The sequence below is a fragment of the Aplysia californica genome, unplaced genomic scaffold (assembly GCF_000002075.1).
Source record: "Aplysia californica isolate F4 #8 unplaced genomic scaffold, AplCal3.0 scaffold00082, whole genome shotgun sequence".
NCBI classification, from domain to species: domain Eukaryota; kingdom Metazoa; phylum Mollusca; class Gastropoda; order Aplysiida; family Aplysiidae; genus Aplysia; species Aplysia californica.
In genome coordinates this window covers 809,711-814,641 of record NW_004797352.1, presented here as the reverse complement: position 1 = coordinate 814,641, position 4,931 = coordinate 809,711, and the positions used below count along the sequence as shown (strand labels likewise).

The window sequence follows — 4,931 nt, the reverse complement described above, 5'->3', positions numbered from 1 at the left end:
GGGGGTAAATTGATTTTCATTGTTGTTACGTGTGTGTTGGGGGTTTTTTTCTTGTGGGTCTTTTTGGCTATAATTGTGAGGTTTTCTGTTGTTTTGTTTGGTTTCGGTTTCTTTTGTTGTTTGGTTTGTTTATTTTTGTTGGGTTTTTTTGGGGGGGAGGGGTGGATATTGTTGTTCTTGGTATCACAGTATTGGTTTGTTGGTTTCGGCTTTTTTGATCAGGTCATTTCAGTTTCTTGTTTCGGTACTTTCTATCTGAAATAATTACTAGCATACCACAATTTAAACATAATTTTTTTAATGTGTCTCGATGATTGTTTGGAGAACGGAGGGCGAAATAAGCCAAGAATAGGAAGAGGGGAAAAAGGTAAGAGGAAGTACATTCTACACGAGTATCGTGATAAACCGGAAGCAAAAAAAAAATACATGTAAAATGAAAATGATACGGTATATTGAAAAATAACAGAAACCGTGGTGTGTGTGTATTTATGTTGGGGAAGGGGGGGGCAAAAAGAATGCAAGGTAAAGGTAGAAACGGCTGAAGCAGAAGGAAGAAAAAAGCGTGCACACAAACACACGTTAGTAGATAGGAGCATAAGGTTTGACGGGGGTTCCGGCTTTTATTTTTACTTACCTTTTCCTGTGTTAAGATTTAATGCTTAGTTTTCTTTCCTTTGAAGGGGCTATAATTTTTTGTTTCGATTTGTTGTGACGTGATCGTTAGTGTGTGCGTGTGTTTGTTTGTGTGTATGTGAATGTATGTATGTGTGGGTGTATGTGTTTGTGTGTGTATGTGTGCATTTGTGTGTGTGTGTGTGTATTTGTGTGCGTGCACGCGCGTGTATGTAGGTATGTGTGTACATGTGATCTTTCCGAAGACATTAAATCCCCATAGCTTGCACCTTAACCTGTTTGCTCATGTGCTTTGAACATAATTTTTAAACCTGTGTATTTCTAATCCGTCAATTAACAAACAATTTTGTTGGTTTATGTTATCTTCCCCGATGATAATAACTAAATAAAAAAAATAATCACGCCTTTTTGAAAAAGCCTTTATAGATATCATGTCTTACCTAGCCGTTTGTCTGCCAAAACCGTAGCCAATCTCTCCGAAGATGACGTGTCTGAAATCTGATTCGAATACTCCTGGATCTAAACAAACGCTCCCAGGAATCAAACAAACGCTATCAAGAATCAACAAACGCCATTAACGTTGGTATACGGGCACCGCTATGCCGCTGATCCCTTCCCAGTCCTCGTTAATGGAGTGTTAAGAAATAAAAGCGTGCACGACAAGACAAAATCGGTGGGAGACCCGGGGGGAAAATGTCGGGAAAATCCAATAGAGCGGCACGGTGTCGAATGGTCCTCACCGAGGGTCCACTGCTATTGAAAGCCATTGATTGTTTCTTGTGGTTTCGTCCGTGGGACATTGAGACTCAACACGTGACTCAAGTACACCAACTGGGAGGCTAAAAGCTTTGTGTATGACGTTGACAGATAAAGCATTGCTGGCAAATGATTTTGACTTTATAGTAACATGACACTTAAACTTCATGCGCATTTTAGTTCACTTGGAGATTAATGGGGAAAGATAATATTCACACTGAAAGAATGCGGAAAATGATCTCTTGACTAGGGATTAAGCCTGGGAATAGTCGTCTTAACCTTCTTCGGTAATTTGTCACCCAATCTCCGTTAGTTTTGCTCGTTAAACTATCTGTCACGTTTTGTTGTGCTTGCTGTTATGTTGCTATCCACTTCTTTCTTTCTCAACGCGAACTCTTGTCTGTTTCTTTTTTTTTTTTTTTTTTTTTTTTTTTTTTTTTTTTTTCTTTTTTTCTTCTTTTTTTCTTTTTTTTTCTTTCCTTCTGGGTGCAAACATTTCTTGGTTGTATGTTATATTCTTCCTGGAGACAACCCTCTTTTCTTCAATAGTTTTGCTTTGCTTTCTTTCTTGAAGACGAAATGGGTGTTCTATTAGTCTTTGTTGCAGATATCATCTTTTATTAAGCACAGATTCTCATTCCTTCCGTAAAACTCTTAGCTGTCTTCTCATAAGCGATATCTCTGTTGCTTCCTTATTTCTCGCTCTTCTTTCTAGTTATCAACCAGCATTCTAAGCCATATAATAATACTGATAATACATTATATCTCTGAAAAAAGAAAACGAGTCTTTGTTATCCCTTCCATGCTTCTCTTTTTTCTAGATTTATTTATTAGGTTGATTTTACTTTTTAAAAACCCTTTGCAATCGCAGTGCTTCCTTTTAAGTTCACTCATTTGTTTACTTTTTGATCTTATCAGTATTCAAGGTATTTGGTTTCTTGATTTGTTTGCTTTCTGTTGCCCTTGCTTTCAACTTTTTTACAGGGGGTTCTAAGTTTTTTTCTTCTTTTTTTGTTATAGAACCATGCATTCAATCTTCGTAACATTAAGATAAAACCCCTTTCTTGCTTTTTCTCTTCTACAATAATGCCAACAGTCTTTGAAACTCCATTTCTTTTTCGTCCTTCAAAAACTGTAGCGTCCATACATCTAGTATTAGTGAGGACTTCTGATCTTTGAACTTTAAAAAAAATTCCGGATGTCTTTATGACTTTTTTAAGGTGGGGGGGGGGGATACAAATGTGAAATGTCTTGCTCCTCTCAGAACTTTGTTATAATCGCTGTGCATGCTCTTCCTTGATTCAAACAGCAGCACTCTCGTCCCAGTGGAGATTCCTACTTACATTCAGATCATGTCTATGATTATCTAGATCAGGGGTCACCAAACTACGGCCCGCGGGCCAGATCCAGCCCTGGAGGCCAGTAAGTTCGTCTGGCCCACCACCATGCTAGAAGGAGGGAAAGAAGAACGTGGAAGATGTGTTTGTTGCGTGCTCCTTGCTTGGTCACCTCAATGGTACCATTATTTCATCGAGCTCTTTAGTTCAAATTAAACGTCCTCTTAATACAGCTATAGACTTCATAACGTCTTCTACTAAACGATTCGGGGGGGGGGGGGTATTTTTGTACTTTGTGTTTAAATCAGTCGAACGATTGTTTGTCTTTATTTGTGTATTTAGTGTATTGTACTGAACAAAATAGTTATTCAGCCAGTGCTCGGCCTTCTATCAGTTATCAAGTCCACTTTTAAACAAAAAGTTTGGTGAGCTCTGGTCTAGATTCTCAAAGATTTCAGGAAGAGATATCGTGTGTTTTATTTTGTTAAAAAAAAACAAAACCTTTGAGATACCGTGTGTTTTATTTTGTCAAAAACTTTTAAAAAACCCGAATAAAGAATGAATGAAGAGATTTTCATTAGCACTAAAACTGATAAACTGAAGTCGGAATTTCAGGTGGCTTCGTCAGGAACAAAGCCAAACTGTTTTAAATGTCACTGGTCGCAAAAACTTTGACAGTCTTTGCACTTATCTTTAGTTTACGATGCCACGATTGCTCTCGGGTGTATCCAGTATTCAACGCATATAATCATATAGAAAAATAAATTTTCAAGCTCTAGTGCCCCTTCCCTTGCCAAAAAAGAAAGACGAAACATTAAACAAAACTAGAGCGTATGGGTATCTTGCCTACTTTTCAATCATTAATCCAAAATAATATAAGAGGGTTGCGGTCTTTTATAAAACTAGACCAATTAATCAGCAACACAACTACTGAAAGACTTGGATCTCAAATGGTCGTTCAGTAAATACAGTTCTGTGGTTTGTGAATGCAGTCTGTTTCCCTCTGTCTGATGACTCATTCGATATACACCGTTTGTGTTCACGCCCACAGAAAAGGATAGCCCTTACAACACTAGAATTGGAATTGTTTGTCTTCTTGAGAGAAAACTGAAGTATTCTTTATTCTTTGTGCCACTTAATTATTTTCGTCCTATGGTCTTCCTAAAATTTTACCACAGTACTGTTTGCCGCACTTTTACATAGCAAATTGAGCAGCAACTTGTACCATTGAGTCAGGCAAATGGGCAAGCCTGGGCCGCAGTTTTTCATAGACGTTAGTTAATGTCTTTCCCAGTTTGCCACAGTAAGAAAATAGGATTGTAAAGCACTCGGTCACACAATTGATTGTGAAGATATTTAGAAACAGAAGCAGTACGGAACTAACACTGCATGAAAAATCTGTTCAAAGTAATATACTCAACGGCAACGTTCAGCAACTCTTAGTTCAGACTGTGTTTCATTCCTCAAATATGCAAACGGAGTTTTTAACAAATCACCTCTGCAGATTTTGGTTTGAAGACGATGCCATTATTTCTCCCCGGTTTCAAAAGGTAGACGTACCAAAACTGCCCTTCCATTTTCCCGCCATTTCGTTCACGCTGAAAGATATGACTCCCAGGACAACACTGTCTTGCAATGCCATGTTTCTGATTACATAGACATATCGGACAGTGAGGGTGCTTTTTGAGATTATCACATCAAAGATATTATCTCGAGCTGAACACGCCTACCTAACCAGGGGAATTAAATTATTGTCCAAACCCAATCTTTTTGTCATAACCCAGTACTTGGCAACATTGGCGATATCGCCCTCAAGTGGACGATTTGATGATTTTAGTGACATGAATTAATAAATGCCCCGCATGGAAGTATATGTAGTGTAGGTGTACAGTACGAAAATGTTAACTTCTTAAAGACTTAAAAGTGACAAAAGTGTGCATTGGCTATAAAAAAAAGAGCAATCAAACACTATCGTCCCCATTCAACCGTTACCGTCTTTCCAGGAAACTTTTATTATTTCTGTTCTAGACCACATTGTTGACAATTTCTCTAGTTTCTAGTTTCTAAAGCCAGTCTACTACAACTTTTAGATAAGATAAGATAAGATACATCTTTATTGTCCAGATCCTGGCACCTTATTTTGGTGTTTCACCACGTTCGCACACACACACACACACACACACACACACACACATACACACACAC

General features: G+C 38.0%; 1 protein-coding gene across 1 annotated transcript in view; it reads right to left on the bottom strand.

Moving 5' to 3' along the window:
• The window catches only part of LOC101849039, a gene marked incomplete at its 3' end in the record, with an annotated part of 16,526 nt that extends 11,855 nt beyond the window's left edge, over positions 1 to 4,671 (bottom strand). The window contains 1 exon segment of the mRNA XM_005094455.3: positions 1,074 to 4,671.
• Positions 4,672 to 4,931: the final 260 nt, after the last annotated feature.